The 14159-nt window shown below is 39.6% G+C and overlaps 1 protein-coding gene across 3 annotated transcripts in view; it reads left to right on the plus strand.

The window, feature by feature from the left end:
* The window catches only part of DENND5B (DENN domain containing 5B), a 181022-nt gene that overhangs the window by 47866 nt on the left and 118997 nt on the right, over positions 1–14159 (plus strand). The window contains exon 1 of one of the 3 annotated variants that reach the window (XM_044990566.1): positions 12811–12828. The exons of the other annotated variants lie outside the window; for them this stretch is intronic. The gene's annotated coding sequence lies outside the window, so the exon portion shown is untranslated. Of the gene's footprint in view, positions 1–12810; positions 12829–14159 lie in introns of those variants that run through there. 3 annotated transcript variants of the gene reach the window in all.

Genomic DNA, 14159 nt, shown 5'->3' on the forward strand with positions numbered 1-14159 from the left:
AAAACCGCCATTTAAAAAAATTCTTTTTAATTAACACTTCCATTATATTGGAAAAATCAAATGGTTGTTTCTTTAAACAGTTTTAGGTGAGCACTGCTGCCTTTTTCCCTTCCCCCACTCCCACCCCTCTCCCAAAGTAAGTCTGTCTAATCAGAAACTGAATTATAAAGCCTTGCTAGCTTAGCATGCAGTACTGTATAATTCTTGGAGGTTTTAATATTACAGTTGACTCACAGATGTTTAGCATGCAAATTTAATATGCAATCCTGAATGCTTGTCATTTACCATCTGTAAATATAGCAACTGTTGAGCTTCTTCTCACCAGTAAGGAGACTAGTCTATCAAAATAAGTGTGAAAATGTTAATATGCAGCAGATGGAAAATAAGAGGTTCATTCATGGAACCATTAATGGAATAATTTAATTGATTAGTCAAATAGAAGGTTAATTGGAAAATAAAATGCTTTTTATGAGTTAAATAAGGCATGGAATGGCAATAAGAAATGGAACCGAAAAATGAAAACTGTGGCTTTTTCCAAAATTCTGAATTTTTGAAAATCTTGGAATGGAAAAGCAAATCAAAACTGTATTTAACAATAACTAAGTTTGAAATGTGTTCATTGCTTGGTGGCTGCCATTTTGCCTGTGGAAAAAGATAAACTGTGAATAGGATCTTATCCCATTGCCATCTGTGAGTGAGAACTCTTAAATTCCAAAACACTGATGTATTGCTTCACTAGTAACTTGTTATAAGCTTATTTACTATTGGTATTATAGTGCTGCCTAGGGGCCCCAAATAAGGGATCAGGGCCTCGTTGTGCTAGGCATTGTACGCACACGCGCACACACACACCCTGCTTGGAGCAAAACTGGATTAGAACCAGTTAGTTGCAGGATAGGTGAAAATGTTAACCTCGATAAGGTGGTAAATCTGGTACTGTGTGACTTTAATTGAGAATAGGAAAGTTACAAGTATTCCACAAAGCACTTACAAAAAAATAATAGGAACCTGACCACCTATACCTCTTAGTATTGAATGCAGACATTCAGTTTTTCTCTCAGGCTAGAGAGAGAGTTATCCTTGCAAAGCTCTCTAGAGCCGCCTTTGAGATAAACTTTATACCACTTGGAGGTAAACAATATTGAAGTCTATTGATCTTAGGCCAGACTTTCACAATATTCAGCACTGCAGCTGGGCTGGATTTTTCAGAAGAGCTTAGCATGCAGCCATCTTTGGGATCTGCTGGTTGCTGAGCATTTCTGAAAAGATGGTCCTTTGATTTGAGATGTTTCTAGAAGTTAGAGATAAGAGAAAATGAGTCGCAGTGACAAAGCTCAAGAGTTTAGTCTTAAAGTGAACCTACATGATGGAAACAACGATCAAACCACTTGTCTGGGCAAAAGTTTCTCACCCCTCCTCCCCCCAAACTGCAAATAACCTGGACAATGATATAAAAATTATTAAACTAATTGTAAGCAAGATGAAAACTGATTAGTGCACTAATGTAAGGTTTAGAATACTTTGTCAAGTAATTTTTAACAGGTTTGGAGAGATGGGTACTCAACAACTTTTTTCCAGACGTGCCTTGAGAGCAGTGACATGGATGCCACAGAAGATTGTAGCCACTTTTGCTAAAGCTTCACCAGTTTAGATCCCAACTTGCTCTTTGATTCCTTGTTTCATAATTTCAAGGTCCATTACATTTTAGAAACCATTTCAGATCTTATTTCAACACTTTACCTTTAAATTGTTTTGATGTGTACAAATGTGTATATTTAAAGATGAATATAGAGCAATTATCTGCATTCTCCTAGCAATCTGCATATACTGTAAAACTAGAAGTATTAGCTTTAAAGTAACTGCCATTATATTTATCTATAACCTCCGAGAATGAGGTGAGTGTTTCTAATGGACAAGCAATAGCCCTTGCTGGCAGAGGCATGAATGTGTGGCCACCTCTCTTGCACTACAGTACAAATGTGTAGTATTTTAAGAAGTTGTTACTGGATAATCTATATCATGTGTTCAGTCTTAAATATGCCTTTTGACAATTCTTACTGCTTTGTGTGTTAAAAATAGCTACTATAAATTCCTGTTGCTTTTGCTTATTTTTACTTTATAAATAGGGAACACTTTCTTAAAGCCCTATTTATGGGATTAACACCTTTTTTCATCTATATACTTTATTTAGTTTTCATTAAAACTTCTAGGCTCTTTCACTTATTCTTTATAACATACTCATAGATCATAGTTGGTTCTAGTTCTTTAGTGTACTATCCATTTAGTATGTTTCTCTTGTTTTGTTCTGTAACTTGCTTCATACATCATACGCTAATTTTTGCATTAATAAATCCACACACCACTTTTTTTAAACAGAATTGCATAGTATACCTTTGTCAGTTCTGAAATATAGTCATTTTAAATCTTTTACCATATAGCATTTATGATTGAGTGCTAAATAGGTTATAATAATTGAATGTAACAGTCATGTTACCAAAAACTTGCCCTATTTGTGTTCTTGCTTTCAGTCCCCCCTCCCTTCCCTCTGTAGTATTTTGCAAAGCAATTAAAGGGTAACTATGGTAGTTAACGATCTCTCTTAAACTCAGAATTCTGTGCTGCTCACAGTTGTCTTCTATCTCTTCTACAAATTGTGGTTGTATTGTATTGTATTTATTGTGCCTGCTTGTAGAAACCTGTTGTGGATTTGTTTTTGTTGGTGAAATGGGTTGAATGGGATTTGTCACTCTCCAACTCGTTCTTGTGGCAGTTGATATAATGGGATAGTATGTTCCCCTCACAGATGTCTGCCTTCTGTGGTAGACCTCCTTCAGTTAAGTCTGATCTTTCTGGTGCTGTAACGATGTTTGACTGTTAATATTCTAGCCCAAATGCGATCTCATAATTTAACCTACCAGCAGAAGTGAAGACTCTTAAATTAGACCATTCATTACAGTTTCTATGGTTACATTAGAGGAGAAACCTGCTAAATGCAAGCCAGAAGGGCATAAAAAATGTGCTCTGGTAACAGTTGCTATCATTATTGTAGCTTTACAGTTTCCAGTTTAATTCCTTAGTTTCTCATTAAAATCTATTCCATTTAAGTGGGAGTCTGTATTTCTGAAGATTAGCTGCTGCTACTTTTAGAAAATATTCTTAATGTTAGGATTTAAGTTTTATAAACCAAACTGAGCATCTCTAACTAGTAAGAGCTATGGCAACAAAGATTTTGTTGTGCTTTTTGAATAGACATTTCTCTAGCTGTCTCTGTAAACGATAGTAGACTTGACTTAAATTGAGAACTACTTTTTTTATGTATGATTGAATTACTGATCCTGATTGAGAGCCAATTGTCTTTTTATGCTAGTTAAAACTGGTTTGTCGTTACTACACAAAACACCCTGTAAAAAAAATTAGCCCATGTTATATCCACATATAGTTTGTTGCTTGTATTTGCTAATGCTAATATTTAATTTTTAAAAATCAGTACCTACCTCAGTGCACACTATCTGCTTGAAAATTGGCTTTTTGACTCTTCTCCTGGTTACTGTTAGATGTTGCCCTCACTAAAGTGACCTGTGGTGATAGAGGATTCTGAAGACACTCTTACAGATCTCACAAGGAACAGAATGTAACCAGGCACTGATAAATAATAGCAAGAAAAAAATTAAAATGAAGTGTTTTTCTCCCCTAGTTGCTTTGTGGATATGGGAGGAAAGAGGCCCAGTAGTTGAGGTACTGGTGTCAGATATGGGAGACCCAGGTTCAGGTCTCTGCTGTACCACAGACTTCCTGGGTAACCTTGTGCAGGTCACTTAGCCTCTCTGTATCCCCATTTCCCCATCAGTAAAATGGGGATGATAATGCTTCCCTACCTCACAGGGGTCCTGGAGAGGAGATGGGCACTGTTGGGATAAAAAGACTGCCTGCTGAAAGGTCACAATATGATGCTGATACAGCTAAGTCACTCATGAAATTTATAAACACAGGTCTATGGCCACTTCTTGTCTGATCTGTTCTGTCATTGGACTATGGGGTTGGGGGACGGGGGAGACAAACAGATACTGTGTCGTCATGGAGGAGAAGCAAAGAAAATCAAATTATTTGTATAACACACACTTTCTTTCTGTGTGATTTTTGAGTCAAGAGTAGCTAATATGAATAAGCACATGGTAAGACTTCTAAAGCAGTGATTCTCAAAGTCAGGCCGCCACTTGTTCAGGGAAAGCCCCAGGCAAGCCGGGCCAGTTCGTTTACTTGCCACGCCTGCAGGTTCGGCCCATCGTGGCTCCCACTGGCCACGGTTCGCTGCTCCAGGCCACTGGGGGCTGTGGGAAGGGCGGCCAGCACATCTCTTGGCCCGCGCCACTTCCCGCAGTCCCCATTGGCCTGGAGCGGTGAACTGTGGCCAGTGGGAGCCACGATGGGCCGAACCTGCAGGCGTGGCAAGTAAACAAACTGGCCCGGCTTGCCAGGGGCTTTCCCTGAACAAGCGGCAGACCGGCTTTGAGAAGCACTGTTCTAAAGCATAAGAACGGGAAAAACATTGTAATATTTTCATAAGGTGGTGTGGTTTGGGGGAGTACAAACTGAATTAAGGATTTGTGTCCTCCTCCTTTATTAAACTAGTGCTGGAAATAATCAAAAGTGGCTGCAGACTTCATTTTAATCTGCCAGTAGTCCTTGCTTCTGTTTATGTTACCATGCAAAGAATAAGTATGTTCATCCAGGAGCATCAAAAATGGCAATAAATAGCCAATGGGCAAAAACCTCTCTATGAACCAAGCAATAGAGATGGCCAGGTCTACATAATTCAACATCATTTTGAAGTTACCACTAAATATTTTTTTGGGGCGGGGGGGAAAGGAGAGGGGACACTGCTGTTTCTGCATTCAGTAGCATAGATCTTGAGATATAAATGTTATGTGGATTAATACAAATCTGTTTCAATGCCTACTTCTTAACAAAGAGATGACAGAACCCTAAGCAGACTGCTAGTCCTGTATTAAATTTGAGATTTGTTCTGTGAATAATAACTTTTTGGCAGAAATGAATTTCAGATGCCAGTGTAGTAAATAATTCCATAGCAACAAATTCACCATGGAGTCAAATGTTTAATTGTGGCTGTTGACTACTAGATTGTAACTGGTATTGGCTTCTTTCCACTCCCCAACCCCCTTCTATTTTGAATCAGCAAAATTGTCATTCCTGAAAGGTGGTGGTTGTTGATTTTGAGATGTTAAAATCTTCCACAGTACTTGATTTTATATCCTTTATAAATAATTTGTCTTGGATATAAAGTTGGAGAGTTTCTCCGTGGCAACCACACAAAGTAATTTGCAAACATAGAATTTAACTGAAACTTGGAGTTCAGGTAAATTTCTCTGTTTCTGTGCTTTCTATACAGACACCTAGGTGCTCACTCTGATTTGCTGTGTCTATAACTGAACTTGTGGCTTAAGATTTTTATTTGTCATCTTTCTAACAAGAATTTCTTCTCCTTTCATTCTGCATGAGTGGAAGGGCTGGTCTTTTCTGTGTGAGTAAAATTGTCCGGCAAGAAGGTTTGGGTGGCAGAAGGTATATTCAGTAGTTCCTGGGTCATTCTGCCCTGTCTGTGCTGCTAACTTGGTGCCTCCAAAGCTAACTTCAAATGCCAGATTTCTTTGCTCCATAGCACCAGGCAGAGGTTTGAGGATATAGTGGAAAATGTCCCAATTCTTCTCCTTCCTTTCAAGATGTAAATTTAGGGCAGCACTATTCGCAAGTTGGCAAGCAGAGAACTCTGCCAAACTCCCAGTATCAAAATTTTCAGTCATACCTCATTAGATTATAATGAACACCCAAGGCCCTGCATGATCCATACAGTTGCATTGTTAGACCCTTGTCCACTACCTTGGATAACTTCACCAAAGCGTGACCTTCCTTCCTCCTTGGCAGACACCCGAAGGCTGGATGGTTGAAGTGAAAAATATTGGCAATCTTTGTAGACAAGGTGGGTGAGGTAATATTTATTGGATCAACTTCTGTTGGTGAAAGACAAACTTTTTCAAGCTAAACAGAGATTTTCAGGATTTTGCGTAAGAGTGCAGTGGATAAGACTTTATGCTTGATCCCTCATGTACTGTTTTGAGATGTATTTGACACAGCTCCTTAATTTATTCAAAGACTCGAATGATAATGGCTGAAGATAAGCATTGACTCATCCTCAGAAATGACCCATGCCTGCTGATTGAGGGGGAGAGGCGCCAGAGTGAGGGCAGCCAACTTCAGCAGTGTTACAGTGGAGTCGCATCTTATGCGGGGGTTAGATTCTAAAGTCAGCGCATAAGGTGAAGATCACGTATAATCAGAATTACCCTTGAAAATCCCTTAAATGGCACGTAAAGTACAGTATACTGGACATGGTTTTGTGTATACAACCCTGTACAGTAATGTATATAACGTATACAGTAATGTACAGTATATAATAGAGTACATATGCAAAATATAACTTTACAGTACATGCATCCGATGAAGTGGGTATTCACCCACGAAAGCTCATGCTCCCAAATGTCTGTTAGTCTGTAAGGTGCCACAAGACTCTTTGCTGCTTTTACAGATTCAGACTAACACAGCTACCCCTCTGATACTTTACAGTACTGTATCTTTAATTACAGGGCGTAATCAGGGCTTGATGTTGATCCAGGAAACAGATGATGGAGAGCTTGGGTGACGGAGAGCGAATCGTAGACGAAGTGGTTGGCTCTGGTTCAGCTCGAGAAGTTGATTGCATAGGCTTATCTGCTGCTGGCTGTTTTTTCCTTGAAAAACATGGTGATCGGCAACTGTCACTGTCTCTTGAGCTGCTCAAACATTTCTTGATATGGTCTCAAATAGTCCATAATACTACATGTGATTTTGAGGCTTCGTTCCACAGAGGGATTGTATTCAGAAATTAAATCCATTCAAGTGTTTCACTGCTTGGAAAACTTCAGCAAATTTTATGAAGATTCCAACTTGCTGGCTTTTCTTGTTTGTCATCATCATCTTCGTCTTCTGTACATTATTTTATCAGTTCCTCTAACTCTTCGTTAGTCAATGTTTCTCTATGGCTCTCAATTCTTCAATTTCTTCCTCAAGGATGTCGACGAAGCCGTCACCACTCACTTGCCTGGCCACCTGAAAAATGTGTTTCACTTCTTTGTCAATGGTCAGGAAACCCTTAAAATCATTCACACATTCTTTCCATAGGTTTCGCCAACATGCATTGACTGTTTCAGGCTTGATTGCATCCATTGCCTGTTTAATATAAGTGATGCAATCAGCAATGTTGAAGGACTTCCAACACTCAATCACATTAAGATTGGGATCAGCATCCATAGTGCTACGTATCTGAGAATGTAAGCCTCGTGTACGTGGCCCTGAAACAGCGAATCACACCTTGGGTGAGAGGGTGGAGGGATGGAGGTGGTATTGGGGGAGGGGGGGAGAAGGACGACGTCAATATCGTTATGTGCAAACCGGAGTACCACAGGGTCACTAGGAGCATTGTCTACAATCAGCAACACTTAAAGTCAAGTCCTTTCTCTTCGAGGTACTGCTTGACCTCCAGAATGAAACACTTGTGGAACCAATCCAGAAATAATGCTGCCGTCACCCAAGCCTTTCTATTTGATTGCCAGAACACAGGCAGGAGTGTTTTGTTCTTGCCTTTTAGGGCACGGGGATTTGCAGCCCTGTAGAGCAAGCCCAGCTTTATTAAATGCCCAGCCGCATTGCCACTAAACAACACAGTCACACGGTCTTTAGCTTCTTTCAAGCCAGGGGCTTGTCTTTCTGATTTTGAAATGTAAGTGCGGTTGGGCATTTTTTTCCAGAAGAGCCCAGTCTCATCAGCATTAAAAACTTGTTCTGGAAGATGGCCCTTTTTGTCTATGATTTTCTTTAATTGTTCAGGTTAGGCTTTTGCTGCCTCTTCATTGGCAGATGCAGCTTCACCAGTAGTCTGCACGTTCTTGAGGTTGAAGTGGTTCTTAAAACTATTAAGCCAACCTTGGCTGGCTTTGAATTTCTTCTCATCAGAAGGCTGTCCCTCTTTGGCAGGAGGTTTGAACAGCGCGTAGAGGATAAAAGCCTTTTCTTGCAACGTGTTGCCATCGATAGGCACACATTTACGATTCATGTCTTCTGGCCATAAGTTTGTCTTTTCAGTCTTCACTAAAGTCTTATCACGCACCTGGCTCGTCACCTTAGCAGTTATTGGAGCACTTGATGCCATGGCTTGACGAATTTCTCTTGAATCTTGATGGCACAGATGCTAGATTCGTTGAAGCCATATTTACACACCACGTTGGAGACCGACATACTGTCTCTCAATAAGTCCAACACAGCCAGTTTTTCCTCCAGCATTGGAACAGATCGCTGTTTCTTTGGTTGAGCACCAGATGAAGTAGTTGGCTTGCGTTTAGGGGCCATGTTGTACAAAAAAACCCGTATCTTTAAACTCTAGAATCACACTCAGCGCGGCAAGATGCTCACACTATGAGAGGCATACGGGAACTGAGACCGACTGAAGGAACAGCAGATTCATGTCTCCCATCTCGCGCTCACTCCGGGGCATACACTCATTGGGTGGAATCACCCACACTATTTACAGGTATCTTGTTGTTTTCTTTTTTTTTGAAAAGCGTATATAGTTGAATTTTGCATAAGTTAAATGTGCATATGATGCGACTCACTTGTACTTCTTTTTCATAGATTCCAAGGCCATAAGGGACCATTGTGATCATCTAGGCTGACCGCCTACGTAACACAGGTCATAGGACTTAACTGAAATAATTCCTAGTTGAACTAGAGCATATTTTTTTTAAAGAAAAAGGCCAGTCTTTAAAAAAAATCAACTGCCAGAAATGGAGAATCCATCCTTGTTAATTTGTTCCAGTGGATAATTGCCTTCAATATTAAAAACTTGCAACCTATTTCCAATCTGAACTTGTCTGGTTTCACTTCTCAGCCATTAGATCTTGTTCTACCTTTTGTCTGGCTGATAAAATGAAGAGTCTGTTATCAAATATTTTTACTCTTAGACGGATTGTCACCCCTTAACTTTCTATTTGTTAAGCTAAACAGATTGAGTTCCCCAAGTTTCACTATAAGGCCCATTTTCCAGTCCTTTAATTCTTGTGGCTCCTGTTTGAACTTGCTTCAATTTATTAACATCTTTCTTATAACTGGACAAAGTATTTTGGCACTAGTGCAACCTTTGTGGAACAAGGAGGTAATATGATTTCTCTGTTCCTACTCAAGATTCCCCTGTTTTGTACATCCAAGGATCATGTTAGCCCTTTTGGTACAATGTTGCACTGGGAGCTCATGTTCAGCTGATTTTGGCTTTTCCTGAGTACAGAAGAGAAATATTTTTATTGTTTTTAAATAAATAAATACAACCACTTCCATCAAGTAATGGACAGATACTATTGTTAGTATTCTACTTGTCCCTAAAAAATAAAAAATAAACAAATTTCTTCTTGTCCTTAACATTAATGGCCACAGAGTTCTTGATGTGTCCTCTTGCTTCCCTTATCAATTTTCCTCAGTTCTTAGCTTCTGACTTACATTTATTACTGTAAACTTCCCCATGCTTTCATCTGCTATATATTTTTATTTTTATAGCTACATTTGCTTTTTGTCTAAGCCAGGTTGGTCTTTTTTAAATCCAATTTTAAATTATTTCCTATTACCATTCATATTTCCCCCCCCCCTCCTGTTTAAACTCTCTCCTCCAGTGGATTTGGCTCATAATTTTTGGCAGCTTTGTGGAACTGGCCCTTCTATAAGCAAATACACACATTACCAGTTTGATCTTTATTTCTATTTGCACATAAGTGTGATCAAGTAATGATCACTTATACCTAAGATCCACTAATTTTAATTTATAGCTGAAGCTATGACAGCTTGTGCTTAGTGTAATTCCACCTCTGCTAGGGAACTTGCTGTATTGTCACCTGGAATTTTTTTCCATGTTACCTCCTAAACTCTACAAATTAGATATGGGTGCCTTATTTTATGTGGTCTTCGGCTTCAGAGTGCATGTGTTAGTAGTCTCTGCAGAGTAGGCTTAGTATGTGGTTTCTATTCAAGATTTCGTTTGGTGTTGCTGCCTAGAGTCTAGGTGTCCATAGTGAAACTTATCTTGAATCTTCATAATTTCTTCTAATTTGTTCCACCAATGTAAACTCTTCATGTTTTGGGTTATAACCAGTGGTTTTTATGTCTTTTGTGGTGTGCTATTGGGGTAGTTGATGAAACTGTTCTGTTTTTGCTAAATGAATATTTGTGTGTGTGGGAGGGTGCACGTGTCTGGGAGATGGAGTCCCTGTAGCACCAAATCTGCTGTTTGTGTGCCTACACGTCCATAGTGCAGAGCCTGGCTTATTATTGGAAGAAAACAAACCTAGGAGTATAAGGCTAAACTTCCTCTTCTAAAGGTTTTTCTCAATTATTAGAAAGTGGAAAACCACCTTTTATGATAGCACTATTGAGCTTAGAGTAAAAGGGTTAAGATTGCAGTTACATAAAGTGTGCAGAGGGTCTGCTTGCTGGCTTGCAAGATGTACATAATCTAAGGCAAGGAAAGTAGCTCTTACGGTGCATGGCTATTTTCTGGGTTTGCAGTTTCTCGATATGCCCAAAGAACAACTCATCCATTAAATTGATTAGATGGGAGAAGTTCTTCAATAAAGCCCCTCTTCTCTGCTTCTGCTAGGCAGTCAGGTTCTGCTGTAACTGATTGATTGATTGGGAGGTAGCCATATTTCTTGTGACTGGCTGAGTTTCAACTCTGCATAATTTCTTCCAATGAAATGAGAGCGATAGGAGGAGGAAGGGGAGTCTCAAAAACCCTTTGCCTGCAAATAAACAAATGACTATTTGCCTACCTGACAAAGTATGCATTCTCTCTCTGACCCCAAGAAAACTGCAGGATTACTACCAAAGAAGAGAATATGCTGCTATAGTGAGCTATTCTTGTACAATGTGCACAGATGGAAGGCTTTATTGGGAAAGAGGTTAAATTTGGGGGTTTTATCTTAAGCAACCATAAAACTAAGTGGATTGAGGATTTTTTGTTTGCTGTTTCATGAATGACCTGAGCTCGCATGAAACTGGTGAATTTAAAATATTAGTTCTTAATATTTTTATTTTTTCCTGTCTATTTTTAACTAGATCCGATGCATCTGCAAATAAATATCCGTCATTTTTGTGTTCTCCACTCCACGCTGGGGCCGCCTTATTGGTGATAAAGCTGTGAATAGATATAAAAATCAGATGTAGCACATTTGGTTTGTAAGTTATTGTCAGGGTGGCTCATTTTGCCTCAAATTTGATCACCCTGTAAGGTGAAGGTCTCCATAAACAGAAGTCTTCCTCACTCCCATGTCACACATTGTGGAGTGAGTCATGAGCAAGAATACCAGCCTCAGGGCAGATGATTAAGAAGCAGGACAACCCCCCGCCCCCTCCCCCCCAACTGTTTGAGTTCTGTGCTTAGATTTCACCAACCAAATAAGTGTAAACATCTCAGGCACTATACAGCTTTAACATGGAGTCACAGACAGTCCCCTTGGGCATTCCGATCTATCTTGCCACCCAGGCAATATTGACTCTGATAGATGGTCACTTTATGCTAAAGATCACAAAATACTCTGGTTACTCCCACCCCCAAAGGACCAGTCACTTACCCCAAGTCAATTTGCCCTTTAGATTTTGCTCCAAAGAAACTGTTTGTAGTTAATCCTGTAACAAACTAACTAGAGATTTATTAACAAGGAAAAAGAAATAAGGGAGTTATTTACAAGGTTAAAACAGATAAGTATACACATAAATGAAATGCAATCATAAGTTCAAAAGGTAATAGAAACTTCTATAATAAGTAAGCTTTTATGTCCTTTGGGTTTAACCCAAGCCAAACAACTTGGGGGTCTCTTGCTTATGTTTAGGTATCTTTGCCCCTTACAGTCTAAACAGCATAAAAAGACCCAAATTCCTTCTGGTCAGGGATTTGTATCACTAGCTCCCTAGAGCCCAAGCTGATGGGCTGAGCGCTTCTGCACATAATCTCTTTTCATGGGTAGGTGAAGAGGAGCAACTGACAGTCTGTTTCACAATGGGCTGTTTGGATTCAATTGTCTTTTTGAGAGGCAGGAGATAACACCTTCTGTAGGAATCCAGCACTTTGCAGTTATGTGACTTATTTTTTTCCCCCGTCTTTGAGTTTAGTTTCAGAACAAACATTTTACCATTATAGAGCAAACACTTAAGTGTTGCCTTTATAGCATGGGATTCACATACTAGAAGTAGGATTAATACATGCAGCATCCTACAAGCATTCCATGAAATCTAAACAGTCTCAGAACACTAATATCTATTTTAACTATACTAACCCACTGGTAAGCCAGACTGATTTCCAGCTATGCCTCTTTTCAGTGTTCAGCGAGGCTTGGGGCCTTAGCATGAGCTGGCACCTGCTCTGCCAGCATCACATTCCCTTTCCTCCCTCCTGTTTTGAGGGTCATTTGGTGCATGATTGACTGATTCAACAAACATTGAATGATTTTCTACTTCCTTTGCAGACTGATATAAAAATTAACTAATGTGCTGTGCAAGTTAACCCTTCTTTCCCAAATTGTTTTCGAGAGTGCTGAGGGGAAAAATCTGGGAGCTGGAAAAGTGAGGAAATGAGACCACTACAAAGAACAGAAGAAGGGGAATAGGAGGAAAAACAGACTGACAAAGCAAGTGCTCAGCTGGAAGAAACAAGCTTGGCGTTATGGGATGGTGGGAGAAGAGGTGAGCTTGTTGGTGAACAAGGGAGCGGTTAGTGGCCAAAAGGGCTACAGGGGTGTTTGTGATGAAAGGACTCAGTGCTTTGAGCATCAATAGTCTTTTGAGCTGCTTTTAACATGATGCATTGGAACTAAAATACTCTAATGCTGCATCTGTTCAAACATGCTACAGACATTAATTTAAGACCATTAAAAGATCATATGGTCTAGCTGTCTCATCCAGTTGCATAATCCTGACACATTAATTGGCCTAACAGTACTATAAACTGCTGTTTGTGTCATCCCAGCATATGACTTGGGAAAACTGAAGAATTTTAGCCACTTTGGACTCTTTCTCTGAAGAGTACACCAAGTTAGGAAAGATGTGTTATGGAACACACACTGCTTTGGAATTCTTATATATCAATGATAACTGGGGCGGCAGGGGAGAAACCTTCATCATAGGGGTCATGGATTTTAGGTTGTAGAGCACTTAAGCTTTTTGAAGTACTAAAGAGAGAGAGAGGCAACAGAATCTTCCATTTGTTATATACTGCAGTAGACTGGGTAACCTCAATCATTTTTTAAAGCTTACCTTGCTCATACAATTTGGGTGTGCACATGTGGATGCATACTGTAAAGACTAAATTTGAATGAATGCAGTAGTGCTTGAATTATTGTAATATCTAAAATCAAAAGATCTCTGCATCATTTAATAATTCAAATAACTATCTCAAAGGTAATATTTTATGCAACTTCAGAGCAGAGAGTGTATTTTTAAACTAAATATTTTACCATATTTGAGTCAACAGTCTGTATCTGTTTAGGCAAATACATGTCCCCAGTCACATATCTGAGTGTCTCACAATCATTAGTAGCTTTTATCCTCTCAGCATCCCTTTGATGGAGAACTGAGGCACAGGGTAGATTAAGTGACTTCCCCCAAGGTCACATAATGAGGCCATGTCTTCACTACAAACTTTGGTCGGCGGAACTTACTTAGTATGGCAGTGTTATGCTGGTGTATGTCATATGTGCTGCATGTAATCACCAGGAGTGCTTGTGTTGATACAGAGCGCATTGTATTATGGATAGGTATCCAAGTGTGCAATCCACCACCTTTTGGTGCAATACAATTTGACATATTTTTGCAATGCCATTATGAGGCGCACACAAGTTTTGCCTTGGGGCTGGAAGCAAGGGATCAGATTCCCATGATGGACATTTTTGCCATTCCTATCCCATAACTTTCGTGCCTTTTTAAAAAAACAAAACAAAAAAAACCCTATGTGGCACTTGTTGCTGTCTGCCATCTCTGACAGAAGCATGGAGCCAACACAGCTCTGCACTGTTGTC

This window comes from Mauremys mutica, chromosome 1 (genome assembly GCF_020497125.1).
Source record: "Mauremys mutica isolate MM-2020 ecotype Southern chromosome 1, ASM2049712v1, whole genome shotgun sequence".
Lineage (NCBI taxonomy): Eukaryota > Metazoa > Chordata > Testudines > Geoemydidae > Mauremys > Mauremys mutica.